This window comes from Schistocerca nitens, chromosome 7, assembly GCF_023898315.1.
Source record: "Schistocerca nitens isolate TAMUIC-IGC-003100 chromosome 7, iqSchNite1.1, whole genome shotgun sequence".
In the NCBI taxonomy this organism is placed as follows: Eukaryota; Metazoa; Arthropoda; class Insecta; order Orthoptera; family Acrididae; genus Schistocerca; species Schistocerca nitens.
This window is the reverse complement of record NC_064620.1, coordinates 468,531,552-468,559,256: the sequence shown is the minus strand read 5'-3', so window position 1 is coordinate 468,559,256 and position 27,705 is coordinate 468,531,552.

The window sequence follows — 27,705 nt, the reverse complement described above, 5'->3', positions numbered from 1 at the left end:
ACGTGCCGCTTAACGCTTAGAGACGATGCGACTTGTGCATACGGTACGCGTGTTGCAGCGTGGTATACCCGATTGCAACTCGTTCCAGCGAAAATTGTCGGCTGTCCATGGCTCGTAAATTACACTGTTTACGACATGGACTGGCGTAAAATTCCTGTACCACCTCTATTAAAACGTACCTTTGTTCCTAGTTCATATGCTAGTCATGTTGCTCTGTCTGTAGTATACATAAATAAAAACTTCAATACCGGTATCCTTGAAAATATTAAAAGGCAAAAAGGAAAGTACCATTTTCAGTCATTAAGGACATGGGCTTTTAAGAGTTCCATTACGGATAGTGCAATACAAATTTCAAATCGTTCTCCACAAGAGATAAACATTATTTCATCGTTTAGTAAAATACTATGGTCATTCTTACTTGATCACAGTTCCTACCCAGCAGCAGAATGTCTACATGTGAATTACAAAACTTAAAAGAAAAAAATGCCAAAATATTTTACTGCATACACCGCAAGGTGTCCTATAGATTAAGCCAATCGAACATACTCGCTCCTCAAAAAGAGCGCACTTACATTTATATTATATGTAATATTATAGTGTATACTTATATTAAACTAATAGGAAAGTATCAAAACCTATTGAAAACACACAGGTTAAGAAAATATTATGGATGTTGTGCGTCGCAAACCACCAGCACTTTCAAATGTGAGCAGAATGCTGTGATGCTACTTTTTTCTTTTTTTTAATTAAATTTTTTAAAGGTATAATAGATCAGGGGGCAGAGTGGACAGGGGTCGTACTTGGAGGCCTGGCCACGGTGTCCCCGTCTCCTGACAGGACAAGGGAGAGGCAGCATGAAGGAAACATTGTACATGTATGTAATTATTTTTTATTACTAACATTATTTTTTATTTTTTTTTATTTTAATGTCCCAGAAGAAAAATCATATATGAAAAAGGAAAGAAATAAATATAGGGCCGAAGTGACATCCTCGTCACTTCACTTGCAGTAATATCCCATCCCTCGGAACTACGTAAACCTCTACTGGTTGCGCTAAGCCATTCACAAATCTTGCATGACGATACCTAGCTTCTTACCATGTTCTGAAAGCTTTAATTGTAATTACATTACTAACTGAAGTTTAAATGAACAAATTGTAGCCGGCCGGAGTAGCCGAGCGGTTAAAGGCGCTACAGTCTGGAACCGCACGACCGCTACGGTCGCAGGTTCGAATCCTGCCTCGGGCATGGATGTGTGTGATGTCCTTAGGTTAGTTAGGTTTAAGTAGTTCTAAGTTCTAGGGGACTTATGACCACAGCAGTTGAGTCCCATAGTGCTCAGAGCCATTTGAACCATTTTTGAACAAATTGTACCCAGAACAACGCGTTTCTAATGGAGCCTCAACAACTCATTGCTTTCAAATGGAATACTCACATAATACGCCAAGTTACAGTAATTATTTTACCAGGAATAGGACGTTTCTCATTTTATTACAACGAATCATACAGTTAACAGCAGGTTTTCGAGAGCACCACAGTTTTATGGTGCTCAAAAACGGTATACATACATACGGGCTTCAAATAGAAGCTAATGTGGCGCCGCACAACTCTACACAGAAGGGAGATGACGTGCATGTGACGTAGGTGGAGTTCTGCTGTCTCATTGGCCAACGTTCATACGCACGTTCAGAATATCTGACATGCTAGATATTACTCTGCAAGTTCGGAAAGACTCCCCAACGTGCTATTACAAGCTATGACGTCAGAAACTCGGCACGTTAAATGTTCGTATGCATGGTCCGTGTGACAGCGGGTTGAGGTGCTTCACGTCCACGAAAACCAACGTCGTAGAATGGCGCACCAAGTTCCGTGATGGTCGCGATTCGACTCAAGATGCCGGTCGATGCTGTAACACACAAGTTACGCCAACTCAAGCTGGAGATACTCGACCACCCGCCCTATAGTTCTGATCTCTCCTGAGGCGATTATCACGGCTTCGGCCCCTTAAAAAAGGCGTTGAAGAGTCGATGATTAGCGTCCGACGAGTATGAGCAGCAGACAGTTCCGGACTTCTTCAAGCAATGGGACACCATGTTCTGCCGAATGAGCATCTTCAACATGGTGCGCGAGTGGGATGATTTGCTCAGTGGTCACAGCGAGTTTACCTGATTGGCAGACTGATTCTGGATTGTACGGCATTCGAACTGAAACTTTTTTCCCACTCTTTGTAATATTCGTAGATAACGGAGGCAGATGTCACAAAAACGATGATGACTTTATACAGTACTTCCTGGATGGTAAACAGTCATTAATTTAGATTAAAACACTTCAAGTTAACGTCTATTAATTTGTGGTAGCTGGATCGAGGCCAACGGCCTTGCCGCAGTGGTAACACCGGTTCCCGTCAGATCACAGAAATTAAGCGCTGTCGGGCTGGGCTAGCACTTGGATGGGTGACCATTCGGTCTGCCGAGAACTGTTGGTAAGCAGGGATCACTCAGCCCTAGTGAGGCAAACTGAGGAGCTACTTGATTGAGAAGTAGCGGCTCCGGTCTCGGAAACTGACATACGGGAGAGCGGTGTGCTGACCACATGCCCCCCCATATCCGAACCCAGTGACGCCTGTGGGCTGAGGATGACACGGCGGCCAGTCGGTACCTTTGGGCCGTCTTGGTCTGCGCGGGACGAGAGAGAGAGCTGGTTCCAGTTAAATAGCCATCTTCATACCATTTTATCCCCAACTCGCGAGATGACATTATATCACGCAGAATCGCACTCCTCTTGTTGCTTAGCAGAACTGTAATGACTGGCTATTGGAAAATCATTATCAGTTTCGTGTATTTCTTGATCTCTATCACTGGCGTCATCCTCAGCCCACAGACTAACAGTTTAATGAAACTTGGGATCGTTAAAATTAACACATTCCTGCGCACACATTTTGAAATATACTGAAGAAAACAGGTATACATGGCGTTAGGCACGGTGTAGGAAACCCAATGCGTATCAGAAACACTAGTGAACAATACGAAAAGGAGCTGATAATGATACTTGCCAAAAATATTGTAGGCGCTACAGTCTGGAACCGCGCTACCGCTACGGTCGCAGGTTCGAATCCTGCCTCGGGCAAAGATGTGTGTGATGTCCTTAGGTTAGTTAGGTTTAAGTAGTTCTAAGTTCTAGGGGACTTATGACCACAGCAGTTGAGTCCCATAGTGCTCAGAGCCATTTTTTGAAAAAAAAGGAGAACTGGGGGGGATATAGAAGCATTCCGCCAGAACTGGCCTTGGAGAGAGAGTTTTCGAAAATTCTCCCGCGGTCTGAGAGACCATTCCTCGTGAGTTAAAGGTTAATATCCACGGCTAGGCGGCAGAGTAGGCAGCATCGACGACATTATAGTTTCATATAAGTATCAGTCAGATGTTACGAGCCAACAACGTTGATATATGGAAGACTATATGACATTCAGCCTAGGAAAACGGGTTTAGAGTAGGTCCACAGTGAACCTCTCCGACCCCCATTTATACAAACAACGGAAACGTAGTATTTCTCGCGGAAAGCTGGGAAACGTGTCTCATTAAAGCAATGGAAAGGGCAAATAAAAGCGCCCGTTTTTACGCGATCAATTTCCGCCTCATGTTTCTCGTTATTTATCTGTAGAGTCCGGGCGGAAACTTTACAATAAATTCGAGCGCGTTTATCCGCAAGTTTAAAATGAGCAAACTTCTTACCGCCGCCGGCCCTGCGCGGGCAATAAGCACGGCAGGCAGCTATGCATCACGGTTACTGCAGCTGCCAGCGGCCAAGCGAGGCCGGAGGGGCGAGGCGTTGGCGCGATTAAGAGGCGCGCGCGCTCTGCATTCTGCAGGCCGGCAACTTGCGGGCCGCGGCGTTGCGGCGTCAGCGCGCAGCGAAATACAGCGGGCTCTGGTCGGCCGTTAAACGAGCCTGTGCGCAGCTGGTGTGGCTTGCAGCGGCTGCGGACTGCACTACGCTGTAGACGTGTACACTAACGGGAAAAAAAACGGCAACACCAAGAAGAAGTTGCCGGCCGTAGTGGCCGAGCGGTTCTAGGCGCTACAGTCTGGAACCGCGCGACCGCTACGGTCTCATGTTCGAATCCTGCATCGGGCATGGAGGTGTGTGATGTCCTTAGGTTAGTTAGGTTTAAGTAGTTCTAAGTTATAGGGGACTGATGACCTCAGAAGTTAAGTCCCATAGTGCTGAGAGCCATTTGAACCCAGAAGGAGCTGTCGGACATAAACGAAAGTTGGTACGCGTGTTTCTACATCTGAAAGATAATGTCTGTTCATATTTCGTGCCAGTCGCATAAGAGTGGCGCTAGTAGCTCCACTATGAGGATACGGATCAGGTTTAATTAAAATACGTTCTTTAACGATTGTGAGCGTTAGTTGCCTCTGAGGTTGGTAGTGGTGAGTTGATGTTAGTCAAGAATGCCTTTAAGGCATTATTAACGCCACACACGGTTTGAACGAGGTCGTGTAATAGGGCTATGAGAAGCTGGATGACTCTTCTGCGATGCTACACAGAGACTTGATAGGAACGTAAGCACTGCACCTGATTGCTGGCAGCGGTGGTCATTAGGATGTATGGTCGAAAGAAGACCGGACTCCGAACGTACATGTGGCACTACATCTACGTTTATACTCCGCAAGCCACCCAACGGTATGTGGCGGACGGCACTTTACGTGCCACTGTCATTACCCCCTTTCCTGTTCCAGTCGCGTATGGTTCGCGGGTAGAACGACTGTCGGAAAGCCTCCGTGCGCGCTCGAATCTCTCTAATTTTACATTCGTAATTTCCTCGGGAGGTATAAGTAGGGAGAAGCAATATATTCGATACCTCATCCAGAAAGCACCCTCTCGAAACCTGAACAGCAAGCTACAGCGCGATGCAGAGCGCCTCTCTTGCAGAGTCTGCCACTTGAGTTTACTAAACGTCTCCATAACGCTAACGCGCTTACCAAATAACCCTGTGACGAAACGCGCCGCTCTTCTTTGGATCTTCTCTATCTCCTGTGTCAACCCGACCTGGTACGGATCCCACACTGATGAGCAATACTCAAATATAGGTCGAACGAGTGTTTTGTATGCCACCTCCTGGACTACATTTTCTAAGGACTGTTCCAACGAATCTCAACCTGGCACCCACCTTACCAACAATTAATTTTATACGATCATTTCACTTCAAATCGTTCCGTACGCATACTCCCAGATATTTCACAGAAATAACTGCTACCAGTGCTTATTCCGCTATTATATAATCATACAATAAAGGATCATTCTTTCTATGTATTAGCAATAAATTACATATGTCGATGTTAAGGGTCAGTTGCCACTCCCTGCACCAAGTGCAGAGAAGTAAGACCATAATGTTCAGCGTACGGTTCTGACAAATCGTACCGTGTCTGTGGCAGTAATTTTTAGCAGTGTTTGCACCACAGTGACACAGGCAACTGTTACAAATCAGTTACTTCAGGGCCAGGTCTGAGATAGACGCCCTCTAGCGTGCTTTCCGCTGACCCCAAACTACCCCATTTGCGACTTCAGTGGCGTCAAGCGAGAGCTCATTGGAGGGCAGCTCGAAGGTTTGTTGTGTTTTCCAATGAAGCCTGGTTCAGCCTCAACGCACTGATGGCCGTGTGCTGACTAGAAGCAGACCAGTTGAGGCCCTGCAACCAACTTTTCTCATGCTAGACACACTGGACCTATACCTGGAGTTGTTGTCTGGGGTGCCCTCTCGTGATTCTCCCATGCAGCCTGACTGCAAATTTACGTGCGATTCTGCTGATTTGGCCTGCTGTACTGCCATTCATGAACAGCACTCCAGTGGCTGTTTCCCAGCAGGATAAGGCCTGTATCACTTCTATTCACAAACAGCTTCCCATGCAATATTTTCCAATAGGATAACGCTCGGCCACAACCCAATATGCTCTACAGGGTGCCGTCTTGTTGCCGTGGCCTGCTCAATCACCAGATTTGTCTCTGGTCAGAGACATATGAAAATAATATCAGACGACAATCCAACGTCATCCACAACCAGCACCGAGTGAGGTGGCGCAGTGGTTAGATACTGGACTCGCATTCGGGAGGACGACGGCTCAATCCCGCGTCCGGCCATCCTGATTTAGGTTTTCCGTGATTTCCCTAAATCGCTACAGGCAAATGCCGGGATGGTTCCTTTCAAATGGCACGGTCGACTTCCTTCCCCGTCCTTCCCTAATCCGATGAGACCGATGACTTCGCTGACTGGTCTCCTTCCCCAAAAAACAACCAACAACCAACCACAACCAGCATTAACCGTCCCTGTATTGATCGACCAAGTGCAACAGGCATGGAACTCTATCCCAGAAACTGACATTCCGAACCTGTACAACACAATTCATGCACGTTTGTATGCTTCCATTCGACATTCTGTCGGTTACGCCCGTTATCTGTGTACCAGCATTTCACATTTTCAGTGGCGTATCTCACTCTTACGTTAGCCTGTGAACTTGCAATGTTAATGACTTGAATGTGTTACCTAGATATTGGTATTCCTGAAATTTCATTTCTCTACATTATTTTTTATGGAGGGGTGGCATTTTTCCGTCAGTGTATTTCAGCTGAAAATACAGTCTGTCCATAAATTCCCGCTATCACTTCAAGAACCCATTCCTCGGAAACTATTAGAGATAAGAGCATCGTGGTTTGTCCTAAACTATTTAGCACCCCTTAAAGTTATCGTTCTGCTGGGCCATAATTATGATGTGTGCCCCACACGTCGCTCGTGGAACACCAAGACGATATTTAAGTCCTGGCCATGCACAGGTCAGCAATAAAGTAGCTTTGATTGCTTCATTGATGCAAGCGCGAAGTGCACCAATGTTGTATGCCTGTACTTTCTACACGCAACCTTTTGTGTAACCTCAGAAAAAGAAATCTAATAGCGTGACATCGGGAAAGTTCGAGTGCCATGTGATGGAACTGTCACATCAGTCCTCCTCTCAGGAAATATGTCATTCACCACACCGCACGTTCAGACTCTGATTTCGAGGTGCATATTAGAGTACACAGTAAATAAAAATGAAAGCAGAGGTGACTCCCTTGATTTGTATGAAGTCAAGCGTTGCGCACGAAGCCACACTGAAACCGAGCAAACGCGAAAAGATTGTGCTTACTACTATGGTTTTTCTCATTACTTCTTTATTTTGGCTCTGGATTACGGCATCCACACAGCCAACAATGGTTATAAGGCTCCAAAGAAACATAATCGCAAGAAAGCAGAACAGCACAGAAGTAAGAAGTTAGCATACAAACACACTGTTAAAGTAAAATAGCAGCGCAGGGTAGCCGCATGGTCTCAGGCGCCTTGCCACGATTCGCGCGGCTCCCCCCGTCGGAGGTTCGAGTAAACCCTCGGGCATGGGGTGTTTGTGTTGTCCTCGGCGTAAGTTAGTTTAAGTTAGATTAAGCAGTGTGTAAGCGTGTGGACCGATGACCTCAGCAGCTTGGTCCCATGGAAACTTACCGCATATTTCCAAATATTTCCAAAAGTAAAATAAAGTTAAACAAACATCAGACAGCCGGCTACAGTGATGACAGTGACATTGGAGTAGAACTACAAATAGCAGCCGGCCGAAGTGGCCGTGCGGTTAAAGGCGCTGTAGTCTGGGACCGCAGGACCGCTACGGTCGCAGGTTCGAATCCTGCCTCGGGCATGGATGTTTGTGATGTCCTTAGGTTAGTTAGGTTTAAGTAGTTCTAAGTTCTAGCGGACTAATGACCTCAGCAGTTGAGTCCCATAGTGCTCAGAGCCATTTGAACCATTTTTTACAAATAGCACTATACAGCAACATTATGACAAATATGCAGGCCGGCCGTTGTGGCCGAGCTGTTCTAGGTGCCTCAGTCCGGAACCACGCGGCTACTACGGTCGCAGGTTCGAATCCTGCTTCGGGCATGGGTGTGTGTGATGTCCTTAGGTTAGTTAGGTTTACGTAGTCCTAAGTCTAGGGAACTGATGACCTCAGTTATTAAGTCCCTTAGGGCTTAGAGCCTTTTCAACGATTTGAACAAACATGCATATGCTCTTAAAGTAAAAGACAAAACCTGAAAGGGCAAACACCGTAGATCATAAGGTAAGTACAACATTAGCTGCAGAACGAAAATGAAAATGACGTCATATAACAGTATGAGAAATGCAACGTACAGACAAACGTACTTAAGGTAAAATAAAAGCCCAAAATAACAACCACAATACAACCAAAGGTATTTACTATAGTGGCAGAATAACAGTGATCTAAAATGCACAAGAGAGCAATAATGAAAATTTAATGTACAAATAGAGATATGTACGCAAATTAAAACACAAAATACGCACGCCAGGTGAAAATGAAGACCTTACAACTCATAAATTAACTTTGAATACCGGTGGCTTTCAAATAGTTTTTGAACAAGTTGCAGTTTTAAAATCGGTAGAGTAAAACTGGGACACTGGTGGGGAGGGGGTAACCACCCGCAGCCAATTTCTTATACAAGACTGATTGTGCAGTTGTGTACTTGTAACATGCCAGTATGATGTGTTTAAGATCCGCTACTGTCGTTGAGTACTTATCGCAGTCTCCAGATGTGGTAATCATCAACAGTTATAGGTACATGGGGTAAAATCCGTGTCCCAGCAAATGATAGAAGTCGCATGACGTCTATGAAGCTGCACCGCGGCGAACCATGGTCGAGAAGAGACGCTCTGTTGTATAACCGCAAAGTGGCCGTCGTAGTGTTGAGAGACATGCCATTCACAGTTCAAACCATGATAAGCAGCCTCCCGTATCGTCGATGTGATATCCGTTTAAGGGATCGGCTTGGGCGTAAGTGGCCTTTTGTGATACTGCTCTTTTCAAGGCGGTAAACAGTTTCATTATGAAAAATGTCATGATGACCTTTAATCCAGAGTAATTGGACGGCAATATTCAAGCTCTGCGCGTTTCTTATGGCCGCCGAGACTTCCAGAATATATCTGTTGGCCTGTTTATCAAACGTGGGATGTTGTAATTTTTGCAACACACTTTGAGCGTCTGTAAATATGAGGATGAACTTGAATGTGCGGATACAATAATAAACAGCTTCCCTGATGACCAGTAGCTCCACAGCGTAGATAGAATATTCAGGCGGACGACCAAAACATTTGGAATGCGCCACTATACGGGCTAAAGAAGGCGTATCCCACAAACACCTCAACTTTGGAATCGTCTATATAGAGGTGAGAGTATTGCGGGTACTGTATGATGAGAAAATGGTCCAGGTCGCGAGTGATGTTGGTCTCCTTTCGGAAATCGGACAGTATGTATGACACTGGAGTTGGAGTCATGAAAAACGAAAATCGAAAAGCGAAAACAGGGGTTTGTGTGTCCTGTAGAGCGAGCGGAGAGAGATGGCGCCATTTCTCGTAGTTGCGGACTAGTAACGTAGTTCTTTTCATTAGTCGTCCAAGAGGTGCCTGTGTGAATCTCCATAATCGAACCACCGCCTTAATAGAGGCACAGTCAGATGTCGAAGATCGACTGAGGACAAAAATATCAGACAACATCTGCCGTCTTATAGACATTACGAACGCTTCTACTAGCAGGGCGTTGGTAGGCGTTGATTTCATGACTCCGAGAACAAGACGAATCACTCTATAGCGGATGACATCGAGCATGAGCAAAACCGATTGCGTTGCATTGCCGTAGACAATATTACCATAATCTAAGACAGAACGGATCAAAACCTTATAATCGTGTCTGCTCTCCACCATACTCGGGCAAGCATACGCAAGATATTCACAGTGTCATCCACCTTGTCGATGAGGTACATATCACGCCGCGTCCACGTGAGTTTGCTGTCGAAGTAGACACCAAGGACTATAGCATGTGACCGAACAGTAAATGTGTACAGGCCAAGCTGAAGTTCGGATGAGAGGTTATTGCGCCGTGTCCCCGTGAATGTCACAGCAACTGATTTGCCAGGCGGCAAAGTGAGCCCATTTTTGAAATCCCATGCAGCCAGCACTCGTCCGCGGAACGTAAACAAGGGACGGTCGCGTGCAGCGCGGTAGCGAGAATGTCCGAACGCCGCGGCAGGCGGAAGTGAACTGCTACTACGGTTCTAAAAGAAATTCTTTTTAGAAATCGAAGTAATCGAACAGACTAAATGAAACCTCTTACGAAAGTAAAAGCTAATGAAACAGGTTTTAATAAAAAGTCAGTTAAATATCTGCCACAAGCTTTTAACATCGTTCCTGTGAAACACAACTAGCTCTTTATTCATATGAAGTGTTGAGTGCTATTGACAAGGGATTTCAGATCGATTACGTATTTCTGGATTTCCGAAAGGCTTTTGACACTGTACCACACAAGCGGCTCGTAGTTAAATTGCCTGCTTATGGAATATCGTCTCAGTTATGTGACTGGAAAAATATGGTTCATATGGCTCTGAGCACTATGGGACTTAACTTCTGAGGTTATCAGTCCCCTAGAACTTAGATCTACTTAAACCTAACTAAGGACATCACACACATCCATGCCCCAGACAGGATTCGAACCTGCGACCGTAGCGGTCGCGCGGTTCCAGACTGTAACGCCTAGAACCGCTCGGCCACTTCGGCCGGCTATGTGACTGGATAGGTGATTTCCACTCAGACGGGTCACAGTTCGCAGTAGTTAACGGAAAGTCATAGAGTAAAACAGAAGTGATTTCTGGCGTTCCCCAAGGTGGTGTTATAGGCCCTTTTCTGTTCCTTATCTATATAAACGATTTGGGAGACAATCTGAACAGCCGTCTTCAGTTGTTTGCAGATGACGCTGTCGTTTATCGACTAATAAAGTCATCAGAAGATCAAAACAAACTGAAAAACGATTAAAAAATATCTGCTTAGTGCGAAAAGTGGCAGTTGACCCTAAATAACGAAAAGTGTGAGGTCATCCACATGAGTGCTAAAAGGAACTCGTTAAACTTCGGTTACACGATAAATCAGTCTAATCTAAAAGCCGTAAATTCAACTAAATACCTAGATGTTGTGGGGAAGGGTAAGCAAAGACTTCGTTTTATTGGTAGGACACTTATAAAATGTAACAGATCTATTAAGGAGACTGCCTACACTATGCTTGTCCGTCCTCTTTTAGAATACTGCTGCGCGGTGTGGGATCCTTACCAGGTAGGACTGACGGAGTACATCGAAAAAGTTCAAAGAAGGGCAGCACGTTTTTTATTATCGCGAAATATCGAAAATCCGTAAATGATACAGGATTTGGGCTAGACGTCATTAAAAGAAAGGCGTTTTTCGTTGCGACGGAATCTTCTCACGAAATTCCAACCAACAGCTTTCTCCTCCGAATGCGAAAATATTTTGTTGACAACTACCTACATAGGGAGGACCGATCAAATGGTTCAAATGGCTCTGAGCACTATGGGACTCAACTGCTGAGGTCATTAGTCCCCTAGAACTTAGAACTAGTTAAACCTAACTAACCTAAGGACATCACACACATCCATGCCCGAGGCAGGATTCGAACCTGCGACCGTAGCGGTCTCGCGGTTCCAGACTGCAGCGCCAGAACCGCGCGGCCACTTCGGCCGGCGAGGACCGATCACCACGATACAATAAGGGAAATCAGAGCTCGTACGGGAAGAGATAGGTGTTCATTCTTTCCGCACGCTACACGAGATTGGAATAATAGAGAATTGTGAAGGTGGTTCGATGAATCCTCTGTCAGACACTTAAATGTGATTTGAAGAGTATCCATGTGGATGTAGATATAAATTCATTACCGTTCGCGTGTCCAAGCTGTGAATTGCCACTGTTTACAGCTTCAGATTACAGTGAAGCTACTTTGTTTTGTAAATATAGGTTTTTCCTTGCAGCAATTTTATTGTACTTCTTAATCTTTCTTTTCTGTGACTTTGACCTGATAAATCAGCTTCATTTCCAATAGAAACAGCTTTATACGACACTCTGCAGGATTTTGTATCATTGTTGGAATTTACATTCATGTAAAGCCTGTAGGCTTGTAGGCTGCATTAAAATTTAACTTAGTCAAATGTTTGAATTAGCTCCAGAGCTACAAGTTTACTCTAAGAAATTAAGTAGTATGAATCACATTCGCTTAATGAACGACAAAGAAATATGAGTTATAACAGTTTTTTGTATTATTTAATTGTTGATGTGGAATGTCTTCTTCATCGTTTTCTTCCAGCATTAAGTACAACAAATCGCGATCACTAATGTGAGAAATGTGCTCTGTTTGGACGAACTGTTCCCGATTGAGCTGCAGGCTAATTGCACGTCGCATCGTCAGGCAGCGCACTTGGCGCCAGCACGTTCAAATAAAATACTTAAACTTCTATTTTCCTCTTACTGTAGGGAAAAGTGGCTTTCTTGACAACTTTAAAAACAATTACATTTGCTACATTTTGCGCACAGGTATATACCACGTAAAATGAACCAATGTAAAGTAGCCAGCGACCACATTTTTCACTGCAAACTCCTCAAATTTTATCCTGCACAGTACTTAGAAATTATCACAGTACTTATGAACAGTATACCCTCCTTCTCCCAGAGCGGATTTTCCTCCTTCCCCCCCTGAGACCCTGCACCCCATCCTCGCCTCTTTCCCTCCCATGTCCCTCCCTACCTGGCCCTCTTCGGCGCGCCCCCTGCCCATCTTCCCCCCTCTCTTCCCCTCCCTGCCTTCTTCCCTTCCCCCTAATCTCCTTGCACGTGGCAGATCCTCCGTTTAGATCATCGTCAGTGTGCCACGTCAGTGTTGTGTTTAGTGCTGTTCTCCTGCGTGTTGAGAGGTGTGATTTTCATTGTGTGCTGGCCTTGTACAGAGTGTTACTGTCAGTGATTGTTATGTGCTACGCCATCTGTCGATACTTTTATGCTCCGGTCATACTGCGCCTTGTGTTCTGTTAATTGTCTCAGTGTGTGGTTTTTTGTCTGCGCTACTTTTTTACAGTTTTTATCTCCATTTTACAGTCGCCCCTTTTTTGTCTATTGTCTTCCATGATGTTCCTCCTTTTTTATATCTATGTACACAATGTTTTCTCCTTTATGTTATTTTTAAATGTCTTCTATTGTTTGTTCTACGTCTTTCGGCTGAAGACCAGCGCATATGCTGCTGCCAGCCTGCCCCGATGGGGAATTGAAATACAATATAGAAAAAAAAGAACAGTATCGAAATAATAGACACTTCATCATGGAGCGGTGATATTAAACTATAAGAAAGAAATCTCTTTTGTCTGCAAATTAGTTTCAACAGAATCAAATGACAGATATTATTCATGGTGCTCATTTTAACTGAAGACATTGAAATATCTTGAAAACTATGCATTGGATCAAAACAATTTGTAGTTCCAATTTGTTTGTCTCAGAGGGGGAAATCCAATGCTGCCACACTCAACCCGCCACCCCACACCGTGCGTGGGTGGCGTGGGACAATTTTGAAATCTTCAACGGGGCCCCAGTTTTTATTGCAGATTACCATTTTACGGCAAAGTCTACAAACGTTCTGTCTGAGGCATTTTCTTCGCTTCGCCACAAATGGCGCTGTAATCTCGGGAATATAAGTGGGTACACAATCGTAAATTACGACGTGCTACTTAATTACCCTTGAATATCTAATGCCAAGTGGGTCCCCTACGTCCATGCTGCGAGGCTAGGACAGGCTAGTTTTTCATAACTTCTAATTGGAATCCCGACAACTACACTGCGATTCGAGTGAGTCCGTAGGTAGTATGGTCACATTACTGCATCGTCATAAGTATCATGCATAGCATGTGTCACTGCATCAAGAACTTTATTGCGTCGATCCCCATAACCGGGTAGTGTTTCGTGGATGAGCATGTCAACCAATGGAAATGACCCCCACAATCATTGCCGTGGTACTATTTTACGGTGAGTCTACATTCACAAACCATTGTAGTGTTAACCGGCATAACATCCATTACTGGAGTGCAGACCACCCCACTGCCTACGGCAAGTTGACCATCAACGTCATTTGTCGGTTAACGTATGGTGGAATCTTGGGGAACAAACTCATTGGTCCTTATTTTATCGATGGCACGTTGAATGGACGCAAATATGGAACCTTTTTAGAACAGGAACTACCGGTACTATTCCAGGATGTTGCCCCGGACGTTCGACAACGTATGTGGTTTCAGCATGACGGTTGCCCAGCGCATTACGCAAGTCAGCACTGGCGGTATTAGACGGTGTTTACACTGGTCGGTGGATCGCCAGAGGTGGCCCAATTAACTGGCCCGCTAGGCCGCTGTATTTGAAGTCGCTGGATTTCTTTCTGTAGGGATATGTAAACGATAAGGCATAACAACAAGTTCTAACAGACCGTGAAGACATGGTATCAGAAACGCCCCACAGATATGCATCTGTCCTGGGGTACGGTCATTTGAAAAGCGGATCACTAAGTGCACTGAAGTTGTTGTTAGAAGGTTTGTACACTCACTCTAATTGGAAAAGTAGAGTAGCGTTCGCCTCGAGCCACGGCCACAGTGACGCGTCGTGTAGTCCCCTGTTCGATATGTCGGAGGAATACAACGCTGCGAACGGGGTTTCCTATTACAGGTTTTAAAATACTGGCCTGTCCTACTCTCGCGGCATGGAGGTTGGGTCCCAAGTGCCATCAGATATTCAAGAGCCATTGAGTAGCATGTAGTAAATTACGATTGCGTATCCATTTCTATTCCTCAGATTACAGAGCCAGCACCATCTGTGACGAAACTAAGAAAATATTTTAACCAAAACGTACGTAGATTTTGGCGTGGAATCTGCAGTAAAAAACGGAGGTTCTCATTGAAGATTTCAAAGTTTCTCCCCCACCACCCACGCACGAGGAGGGGTGGCGGATCGAGTGTGGTATCGTTGAAGGTCCCTTCAAATGGTGCAAATGGCTCTGAGCACAATGGGACTTAACATCTGAGGTCATCAGTCCCCTAGAACTTAGAACTACTTAAACCTAACTAACCTAAGGACATCACACACATCCATGCCCGAGGCAAGATCGAACCTGCGACCGTAGCAGTCGCGCGGTTCCGGACTGAAGCGCCTAGAACCGCTCGGCCACCGCGGCCGACAAAGGTCCCTATCCGGGACTAAGTATTAAAGTCCTAGTGGTTGACTTCCGAAGTATTTGCAAGAAAGTACAAGACACTGAAGCGCTCCCAAAAAACAGTGAAGCTCACATCATGCTACGTATAGAAAGCTGGATAAAATCTGAAGTTGACAACAATAACATTTTCAGAGAAAATTTAAGCATATATCGAAAGGATAGGCTACTGGGAAGTGCAGGTGGTGTATTTGTGTCAGTAGAGAAATAACCTCAAATCCACCGAGATATAAACTGAAACTGCATTCGAGACTGTTTGGACAAGACATTATCAGCGTTTGACCTAAAATTATAGGTGGATCCTTCCATCGACCTCCAAACTCACCTTCTGATGTAACCGAAAACCTTAGCGAAACCCTCAGTTAGATTGTACGTATGTTCCCGTATCATACCGTAATCGTCAGAAATGGCTTTAATCATCCAACAAGCAGTTGGATAATTACAGTTTTGTTTGCGGCGGGCGTGACAAGACATAATAGGACAAGTTATTTAACGTCTTCTCTGAAAACAATTTCCAACTATTTCCAACAGATAGTTCAGCACTCCACTCATGATGGAAGTATATTAGTTGTAACATCAACAAAAAATCAGACCTCAGTGAAGACGTCCATATCGAAAGTGGCATCAGTGCCCATGAAGACCTTGTAACAACAATAATTATCAAACTACAAAGCGCAACTAATACAAACAGAGACATTTATGTGTTCGAATAACGTATCTACGAGGGGCGTTCAGAAAGTAAGCTCCGATCGGTCGCGAAATGGAAACGACTATGAAAATCCGATAAAGCTTTGCACAGATGTGTTGGGTAGTGTCTCTAGTATAACCCCAGTTATCATCACGTCGCTCTTCTCATTTCTGAGCTCGCAGTGCGTGCGTAAAGATGTCTAGAAAATAGTGTCTGCCGCCAAGTACGAGGGCCTGGTGAGAAATTTCGCCTGAAGCTATGCAGCTAACATTACATAACTGTCGTGCTGTTTCTTCTTCAAGACAATTCTCAGCCGCATTCTGCAGGGGCAATGAAGATGCTCCTGCATCGATTTCAAATGGAAATGTGAGATTACCCACAATACAGTCCACAATTGTCTCCCCCTGAGTTTCATCTCTGGTCACACGAACCGCTGTCTTTGAAGACAACATTCTGACACAGACAACGAGGTGTATGCCAGCGTGGAAAATTGGCGGAAAGCACTGGCGGCTGCCTTCTATGATGAGGCTATTGAAAAGTTGGTACAACGCTATGACAAAAGTCTAAGTCAGAACGGCGACTACGTAGAGAAGTAGCTGAAAGGTGTAGCTAATTGTTACAAGTAAAACATTTCTGATGTTCACTGTGGTTTCAATTTGGCAGTCAATCGGAGCTTACTTTCTGAACAGGCCTCGTAGATAAAGAGACAGTAGTGTCATGTCTTGTAGTCTGAGACAGGAACATGAAGACGAACTATGGCCTAAGTTGATAGGTGATCATGCACGGAATAGATATGTCCCCACTTGAACGGTTTATGCTGGAAGGGACCCTCCCACGCCCCCATCAATAACATCAAATTTCTAAAGAAACAGAGTCTACAACATAACAGGTGTAAAACAAAGCCTAGGGCTTCAGATAGAGAGATGTTAAAGAAAACAACCCTCTGAAGAGATCAGTGGGTGAGGTCTTCAGTGACTAACGAAGCATAATACTGCTGAAAGAATTCTCACTAAACCGAAAGAAGTTCTGGTCGTACGTAAAGGCTATTAGAGGCAGCAAAGATAGTGCCCAGTCATTCAGTGATGAGAGAGAAACTGAAACTGAGACCAACGAAACAAAAACAGAAATGTTTAACTTCATTTTCAAATGTTCGTTCACAAAAGGAAAAGCCAGGAATATTGCCCCAATTTAATATTCGTGCCACTGAAAAGCTGAGTGAGACAGATATTACTATCATTGATTGTTGTTTGCAACAGCTGAAATCCTTTAAACTGCACAAAGCTCCAGGGCCCAGTGGAATCCCTATCAGAGTCTATACTACATTAGCCACCGAGCTAGCCTCTATTATAACTACAATCTAACGTAGACTCCTCGAACAAAAACACTGTGCCGAATAGTTGGAAGAAAGCACAGGTCACATCCTCCTACAAGGATGGTGGTAGAAGCGTTCCACAAAACTACTGCTCAGTATCTTTGCCACCCACTTGTTGTAGAACGTTAGAACATATTCTGGCTTCATAAGTCTTGAGGAAAAGAATACTCTCCGAGCTGTGCGGGGTTGGTCTATCTATTTCGCCCCTCGCTGACGATCTTTGTCTAGATACCTTGGAGGTACGCCGGTGGCGCGAGCTTTGGGAACCAAAGCCCAAAGCAGGAAGATTTTGGGCAGTGACTGTGTGGTGTGGGGAGCGAGTTGTACGTGGGCGTGAGAGGTTTGGAGTTCTGGATGGTACAGGAGAGAACGAGTCAGCTCGTGTGAAGGTGCCGAACCTGGGTTTGACCGTCAGTTATCGCCTCCCCTGCGAAGTGGTTTCTGTGAGTGGGCACGATGTTTCGGAAAACACACCAGCGACTTGCAGCTTATTTGGCCGGTTCGACGCTAGTGAATTCGAAATTAGAATTATATTAATACCTTCAGCTGTCGACGGGCGTTGGTATATATCAACGGGGACAGGTGAAAATGTGTGCCCCGTCCGGGACTCGAACCCGGGATCTCCTGCTTACATGGCAGACACTGTATCCATCTGAGCCACCGAAGGCACAGAGGATAGTGCGACTGCAGGGACTATCTCAAGCACCCTCCCGCGAGACCCACATTCTCGCCTTGTATGTCCACACACTACATTCGTAGTGCCCCACCCCATTACACCCATTACTCGTGGAAGACATTCTACCAAGTTCCGTAAGAGTTCGGGGAATATGTGTGCATCCGCACACAAGAAGAAGGTCATGGCCGGTATTGCCAGAACTATATACTTATATGGATATGGTGTCTGTTCTTTCGGACATGTCCGAAAGAAGAGACACCATATCCATATAAGTATCTAGTGAATTCGGTCTGGTCTCTTGGTGGCTTAAGGAGTGGAAGGACGGCAGCCATGCTGTCCAAGTTCCCTACATACCCTTACCTATGATCTTCCACTCCCCCACCTCCCACCCTCACCCCCGCTCTCCACGGTGGAATTTATGCACTACAACACATAATTAATGCCAGCTGTTTAGAAGTCATTTGGTAAGAAATTGATCAGTGAATTTCGGCTAACTCTAGCTGTTTATTCAGCGACTGTTAACTGCGATTTTTTTAAAGTGTGTATTTTGCTTTCTACTGAATGACACTGGGTTCAAAACTAATAGCAGCGGTTTAAAGAATCATTTGCTTAAAATATGATCAGCAAATTTTGGCTAATTGTAGCTACTTGTTCAGCGACTGTTGTTTTTTAAATTCTGTATTATACTGTTTACTGAATGACAGTGGGTTCATAATTAACAGCAGCTGTTTAAACATCTTCTGCTTAAAATTTGATCGGTGAATTTTGGCTAACTGTAACTGCTTATTCAGAAACTATTAATTTTATTTTATTTTTTTAATTCTTTATTGTGCTGCCTACTGAATATCAGTGAGTTTATAATTTATAACAACTGTTTAAAAATTATTTGCTTGAAATCTGATCAGGGAATTTTTTTAACTGTTGTTAACTATTAATTTTTTTTTAATTCTGTATCTTTGGTTCAGTGAGAGTAGTTTCAGAATTAATCGCAGTTGCATAAAGGTCATTTAGTTAAAAAAAAACTCTGCTCGGTAAATATTGGTAACTGCAGTTAATTGTTTTTAAAATTCTTTACTTTTGGTGTATAGTTAATGACTGGTGGCTCATTGTTAATGGTAGCTGTTTAAAAGTGATTTTTCTAAAGTCTGCTCAGTCAACTTTTCTATTGATCATTTGACTTTAATAAAGGCAAGTTGTGTATTAAAGATGATGAATGCTTAAGAAGTTATGTGGGGACCCTAGTCCTTCCATTAGGGTGACCTGATCCCAAATCTTCCCACCCGAATTCCTAGCTATCGCTCTCTTCCATGCCAACCAGTACGGATTTCGGAAACTTCGATCATGACCCAACACGCATTTTTCTCATGTGATGTACTGAAAGCCGTAGATCAAGGCATCTAGTAGATGCAGCATTTCTCAATTTCCGAAAACCATTTGACTCAGTGCCTCATCTATGATCATTATCAAAAGTACTATCGCTTGGTGTATCAAGCGAAATATGTGACTGAATTGAGGATTTCTTGGTGCAAAGGACACACCATGTTACCTTGGGTGGAGAGCCATCAGTAGATATAAAAGTAACTTTGGAAGCGCCCCAGAGAAGTGTGTTGCAATTCTTGTTGTTCACGTTGTCAGTGACTTTGGAAACAGTATTAATAGTAATCTCAGACTTTTCGTGGAAGATGGAGTCATCTATAACGAAGCACAGTCAAAAAGAAGCTGCACAAATACCAAGTCAAATCTTAGCAAGATTTTAAAGTGGTGCAAAGATTGACAACTTGCTTTAAAAATTTATAAATGTGAAAGTGTTTACTTCACTAAACGAAAGAACATACAATCCTCTGACTACAATATCAGTGAGTAACAGGTCGAATCTCTCAGTTCATACAAACACGGAAAGCCTGCATACAACATTTCAACAACTATCTGTAAGTGATGGCTAGGAGCATAGTGCAGCGGCCTACTCATCGCTCTCACAAGAATCGTGAGGACAAGATTAGACTGATTTCAACGCTAGCAGAGGCAATCAGACAGTCATTCTTCCAACGCTCCGTACGTGAATGCAGATGGAAAAGAAGATTGAGGATACGTTAGATGACGATGTTTTTTAATTTAGGAAAGGTAAAGGCAGCAACGAGACAATTCTGACGTTGCGGTTGATAATGAAAACAAGACTAAAGAAAAATCAAACATGTTCATAAAATCTGTCGACCTGGAAATAGCGTTAGACAACGTAAAATGGTGCAAGATGTTCGAAATTCTAAGAAATATAGTGTTAAGCTTTAGGGAGAGGCGAATAATATACAATATGTACAAGAGCCAAGAAGGAATAATAAGAGTGGACAACCAAGAACGAAGTGCTCTATTCAAAAAGGGTGTGAGACAGGAATGTAGTCTTTCGCCCCTACATCGGACAAAGAATCATGAAAATGAAAGAAGAGTGGAATTAAAATGATACGATTCGCTGATAATATTGCCATCCTGAGTGAAAGTGAAGAAGAATTACATGATCAGCTGAATGGAGTCAACAGTTTAATGAGGAAGGAAGAGTAAATCGAAGAACGTCAAAAGTAGTGAGAAGTAGCAGAAATGAGAACAGCGGAAAACTTAACATCGGGATTGATGGCCACAAAGGAGATGAAGTGAAGGTACTCTACTACCTAGGCAGCGAAATAAACAATGGCGGACGGAGCAAGGAGGACATCAATAGGAGATTAGCACTGGAAAAAAGGGCATTCCTGGCCAAGACAAGTCTACTGGTATCAAACATAGGCCTTGATTTGAGGAAGAAATTTCCGAGAATGTACATTTGGAGCACAGCATTGCAAGATAGTGAAACACGGACTTCGGGAAAACCGGAACAGAAGAGAATCGAAGAACTTGAGATGTGGTGCTACAGACGAATGTTGAAAATTAGGTGGACTGATAAGGTAAGGAATGTGGATGTTCTGCTCAGAATCGGAGAGGAAAGGAATATGTGTAAAACACTGACAAGGAGAAGGAACAGGATGATAGGACATCTGTTAAGACACGAGGAAATTACTTACATGGTACTGGAGGGAGCTGTAGAGGGCAAAAACTATAGAGGAAGACAGAGATTGAAATTCATCCAGCAAATACTTGAGGATATAGGTTGCTATTGTTCCTCTCAGATGAAGAAGTTGGTACAGGAGAGGAATTCGTGGGGTGCCGCATCAAACCAATCAGAAGAGTGATGACCAAAACAAAACAAAAAATACTTCATGGAACAGATAAAAGCCCTAATAACTGATACAATGGAACGTACCCTCTGCCGTGCATTTGACAGTGGTTTGCCGAGTATAAATATTCAGGATGGAAGATTTTAATCAATGACGGGGAATAACTCGGGTAGAGATGAGATACAGCAAAATGTTTCAGATGAAGTTGCAGGTGAAAAAGCTGGTTCACGTATTGCTACTAATGGGCGTGATCTTGAACACGATTTTCAAGTTGATTTGAAGGTTAAAGTGATTTTTTAAAATAGGAATCCTAACATTTGATTTAAGATTTGAAAATAGTGGCGCATTTTACGTATAAAATGATGTTTTCTGAACAAAGATAACTATTTCTTGTAGGCAATGCTCAGTTTGAGAAGGCGATAGAAACGGATGAGTTGCCGGCGTGATATTGTTACACAATTCAGAAGTTCGAAGAACGCATTGCATCTTTCCTCTGGACCGTACATCGTCTAGAAGTGCTCACATCAGTAACGTAATCAGATGAAGCCACATTTACAAGTATTGGTGAATTAAACAGACACAACTGTGATTACCGCTCGAATGTCCATCCTTACTGGTACACAGCCGTTGAGAACCAGCTTCATTGGAACCTTAACGTTCGGTGAGAAATCGTCAATAGCTATATGATAGGTCCCTGTTTTTAATGGTAATGTAAATCACCATATTTTTTTACAGTTGTTGAGAGACCATTTACCTAACTTACTTGAAGATGTTGATTTAGAGACCAGACAAACACTGTGGGTGCCATTGGATGGAGTACCGTCACACTACTCATGGATCGTATGGACATTTTTAAATGAACAGTATCCTCACCAATGGATTGGACGTGGTGGTCCCATTCCGTGACCAGTTTGTTCACCCGATTTAACTTCCCTAATTTTTCTCTTTGGGGATATTTAAAAAATATTTGTTAAGAGCAGAAGCCAACGACAAGAGCTTGTGCAGCCATTCGACGAGATGTCCTACTTTCCACAGTCAGACACTTCTTAAGGAGGATTAATTTGTGCATTGAAGCAAATTTTGGTCACTCTAAGTATATGTTCAATGGTTAATTTCAATATACAAAGTGAAAGACACAGTAACTCTTTAAATCAAGAAAGCAGAGGAATGAGAAGTGAAGGGACTCGCTCAACGACATGTAAATCAATGATCTATGTTTTATTTATGTTTGTTGTCTCTTGAGAGAATAACATTTATACGTTTTTATTAACTGAAACTAAAAATTGAAATCTCTCTTCACCCTTTCCAAATACGAAATCACAGATATAGGTTTCCATGAAATAAAGCTCTACTTTCGAATGACCTTCAATGATTACCTTTAAGATGGAGTTGCTGGTAATGATACGTGACCCCTAATGGCCCTGCCAATTTGTATCGAACACTGTGTTTTGCTGTATCCCTCCATTATTTCGAGTTAATCGCTACTAGAAGCAAAAACATATTTGCTTATTTGACCTTCATTTACCCTTGCCATGATTTTGAATAATTTATCATTTTATAGGTAAATATTGCCGCCCTTCTCAAATCTTAAGTTAAGTAGTAGGATTCCCATTTTAAAAAAAAAAATCACTTTAACCTCTAAATCACCTTGAGAACGACATTTAAGGTTATTAGTAGCAATGTGTGAACCTGCTTGCCATTTACAACTTTTATCTAAAACATTTTATTGTACGTTACCTCTGTTCCGAGTTATTCCCCATTATCGATTAAAATGGTCCACCCTGTAGATGTAGATGTACTTGTGGACTTATTCGATTAGAGTCCTTCGATGTAATCGTGAGATTTTAGCAAGTACCGATCATTTTAACGGCGTTCATACGATTAGGATCAATGACAACGTTCAAGTTAGGTAAAATCGCCTCTGTGTCACTCTGCCTTTTTCATGCGGACTGCCGTGCATAATGCTGGATATTTCTCTCATTTTCACTTCCTTAAGAGTGTTCATTATTCTGTGATATGATGTTAGAAATTCTGACTCGACTTCTTTCTTTCCCACGATGACTAAACTGTATGTATTATCTGCTCGTACATCGTATTGGGTTTCTGATACTTTATTACCTCTAGAATTTATTATCTTACACCATTTTTCTTGATGTAGCAATCCTGTCACATATAATTTGCTTCCATGTTTTCATCTTTAAGCTTGGTGTAATGAACGACGTATTTCGTACACTTTTTGTTCAGGATCTTCATTCCACATGCGAGCCACGCTAGCATAAATTTTTCCTTACAAATTTTGAGCAGTCCAGATAAGTTAACGTTTATGCAGTTCTCCGCTTTATCCGACGGCAGAGATGACGGAATTGCGTGACATCTCATTAACTATACAGGCTATACGTTTACAGGTTAATAGGCACTATAGACGATTCCCGTGGTCAAGGGATAGCTTGTCTGACTAGAAATCAAAACGTCTTGGATACTGGTTGAGAACCACGCCGCTGCTTAAATTTTGAGTAAAAATCATCAGAAATGGCGGTCGAAGATTTCCGGGAAGATAAGTCACCCTCATTCTGCCAACAACCTTGTCAAAGAGGGTGGAAGAACGGGCACATGTTCAGGGCACTCTCTTGTCCTTGGGGTGGGAAATAACACCTAAAAGACGGAAGAATCAGCAGTGGTCAGTGGCATGAGGATGAAGAAGGCAATAGAAACCACTGCATTAGAGACACATAATGTGTATCCACAAGACATGTGGCCTGTAATTGAAAATGTGTCGTGATGATTCGTCCATTGGCAAAGGATTCCGAACTAGTCCCTGAGAGGGAAGTGATCAAGAGGGAATGATCTAACAACCAACGAAAGGATAACAAACGAGTAGGGGTGTAGAATGTCAAAAGTCTGCTTGAGGTAGGTGAGCCGTGTAGCCAATTGACCTATCGTGTCAGGCTTTCGCGTGCGCTTATCTCTGCCTAGAGGCCTCTAAGAGGTCTCTGGCGAGCTCGCTGTCTCTCAGACGAGAGGCGCACGTCGTTCAGCTCGTGGGGTGTGCAGAGCACCTGGCGGTTTGCGTTTGTTGACTGTGCTTTCGACGGCGGGTCGCTTTCTGCCGTAGTTAGTGGTACCCGGGAACAGGGGCCTTTTCCATCGCAGTCTAAGAGCTGGGGTTGCAAACCGCCGTCTGCGCCAGAACTCTACTCAGCGTGCCGCCACTCGAGCGCACGCTTCCTGTTTAAGTCTCTCCTCTAATACCCTGTGAGGAGCTTGAGGTTGTTGCTTATATTTAGCAGAGCAGCAGCGCTGTTGTAACAGCAATTACTACACTTTATACCAGCCGAGTGTCTCGCAAGGTGCGGTGCGCTGGCTTGGGCAATGTTAGTTAAATTGGCGAAGCTGGTATCCGCTAATTATCATCTTTCTATTCAAATCATATGATTCCTTTGGCAAGGTTCAGCCTCCCATGGTAAACCTACCTTTTAATTACAATCTCGCAGTCTGTTGCATTGGTACTTTGGTGAGACAAACTGACATTCAGTAAATTTTGCCATTGTGAACAGTGTAAAATTTGGTGTGGCTTTTACCGCTCCATCTGTATCCTTGCGGCCAGCCTTATGAGGCCGGCCCAGTCTGAGCTCTCGTAGTATTAATGGAATTGTCTATTTAAGACCGGTAGTGTGGGTTTTGCAACCAAAAAAATTTCTTGTGGCTGAAGAAAAATTATATTAGCTTATTTTAGCTCTCTGTAATATCAGCTGATATCGGCTTTTTTTTTTTTTTTTTTACTTGTACTTTCATTTTAAAACAGAGTGGTATTGAAGGACAGGGTGCAAGTAATCCCTAAATCTAATCCCAGGACTGTGTGTTTCAGGTATTTCCTCAAATTGCCCTCCATTACAAAAGTGGAATGCGCTAAACGGCTGTGATATGTCTTTCAAAATGTTAGAGGATAGCAATCAGGCGCCGTTTCCGTTGTAGGTTTATTAAAGCAGACCCAGTTTTCGGCTAGTAAGTAGTCGTTATCAGTGCAGTATTTCAGAGTTTTTAAAGATGCCCTAGTACGTCTACACCTGTTGTTCGAGCTCCTGTCGCAGTCCATCAAGTCTTTAATAAACTGTGACAGGAGCCCGAAAAACAAATGTAGACGTACTAGGGAATCTACAACTCTGAAATACTGCATTTATAATGCTAGTTACAAGCCGAAAATTGGGTCTGCTTTAATAAACCAGAACGGAAATGATTGATTGCTACTCTCTATCATTTTGGAATTCAGGTATTTATTGCCACCCTGTATTGCGCCTGTTGATTTTATTGTGTTTGTAATAACAGTGTTGTGTATGTTTTAGAACCATTTAATTTGGGATACTAGACTGAGTTCTTGTGGGGTGTCACAGTTTCTACCTCCATAGCTTGCAATACCAAAGGGTTAATCCGAATATTTTGGAAAAATTTCGCCTTCAAATTTCTTATTACAGTTGTCGTACATGCTAAAGTTTCATCTTAAGATTTATTATTGCAGTTATAGTATACGTAGAAGTTTCACCTTCAAATTCTTTATTACCCTTGTTGTACACGTCTTTTCTTTAAACGTTCTTATATTTATTTAAATGTCACTGGATGTGCCCAGTTAACCTCTGATTACCAGAATTAAATTGACATTAAGATTCACTATTTTTTTACTTCTACGTGTGGCTTTTCTTCTTATTGAAAATTTGCGCAGGTTCCACAGACAAATTGGTGCACTTATCATATGTGATTTGACTTTTTCTATATTCTCTACACAATGTGTACATCTTCCCCTTTTTCTTTGCTGGTGGCTTCACTGCTCTTCCTGGATCCGTTGCTGCCTAATGAATTCACTGCTATTTGCTTTCCCGAATTGATGATAAATGTCAGACGTCTCATTCTGTATGTATGTATTCATTAGTATTACATCGATCATGTTGAAAAGAACCACCAATGACCAGCGCCTTCCTTTTGTTTTCGCACTGTAGCATCACATCTTGTGTTCGATGATGTCAACGCCGCATTTTGTGACATTGTATATTACAACTTCAGGCTTCTTTACTTGTGATGATGACACCGTTGGTTTGTCATGACGAGAGTTAAGAATGGTGACAACTTCGTTTTTATTAGGAATATAACACGCTAGCATCACATTTGGCTGAAAACAAAATAATGTAGTATACTTCGTGTCCTTTACATAGCATAGCACCCCGTCTTCAGGCCACAAGTGGCCCATCGGGACCATCCTACCGCCGTGTCATCCTCAGTCAAGGATGCGGATAGCAGGGGCGTTTGGTCAGCACACCGCTCTCCCGGTCGTTATGATGGTTTTCTGTGACCGGAGCCGATACTATTCGGTCGAGTAGCTCCCCAATTGGCATCCTGAGACTGAGTGCACCCCGAAAAACGGCAACAGCGCATGGCGGCCCGGATGGTCACCCATCCAAGTGCCAGCCACACCCGACAGCGCTTAACTTCGGTGATGTGAACCGAACCGGTGTATCTACTGCGGCAAGGCCGTTGCCCACTAACGTCCGTTAGGTGTAATAAAATCGGCAGGCAGTTCGCATTTGTTTTCTGGACAGCACCGAGTATTGTCAGATCTTTTGACAGCAAATAATGAGCTAAATCGAGAGATACAAGTAAATAACACAGGTGATATTATGTCCAGACTTTTCATGTTCCGTCACCAGGGTTTTCACAACATTCTCTCCAAGTCGCACGGCTATGGTTTCTTATTCCTTCCCCAAATACACTTTCATCTTCCAGCAATATCTTGTTACACTATCCCAAATTGTCCAGAACTTTATTCTGTATCTATCAGGTTTTGATGGGATGTATTGTCGAAATGGAAAGCGACTTCGAAATTTCGCCAAGTGTTCGTGCACGGTCATGCACCATTCTGGAATGTAGGCATACCTAAGAGTAATTTTCCGCATCTCAGAAACTTCTCTGATTGTTCACAATCTGTCACTTGAGTACATCTCCTACCTTCCAAACTTTACAGAAGCTCTCCTGCGAACCTTGCAGGACTAGCAGTCCTGGAAGAAAGGATGTTGCGGAGACATGGCTTAGACGTCGCGCTGCTGCATTTTCAAGCGAAACACTCTCAGAATAGCATGGAAGCGGCTGCGAGACATAGTTTCATTGAATAGTAGTCGGCCATTCTCAACACTCCAGAACTGACTGGTATCTTCATTTCTTGACGTGTAAACTCAAGTCATGATCAGCACGTCAAGAAACGTTTTCGTTTCAGGCATACCTATATCCACCCAGTCATCGAAAACGATTCGATCTTCAGAATGAGATTTTCACTCTGCAGCGGAGTGTGCGCTGATATGAAACTTCCTAGAAGATTAAAACTGTGTGCTGGACCGAGACTCGAACTCGGGACCCTTGCCTTTCGCGGGCAAGTGCTCTACCATCTGAGCTGCCGCGAAAGCCAAAGGTGCCGAGTTCGATTCTCGGTCCAGCACACAGATTTAACCTGCCAGGAAGTTTCGATTCAATCTTCCTTGTTGGTCCACACACACACTTTGTCAGTGATCGGTACACGAAAATACAACATAAAACAAGATTCTTCATTAACACAGTTCCTAATCGTATTAC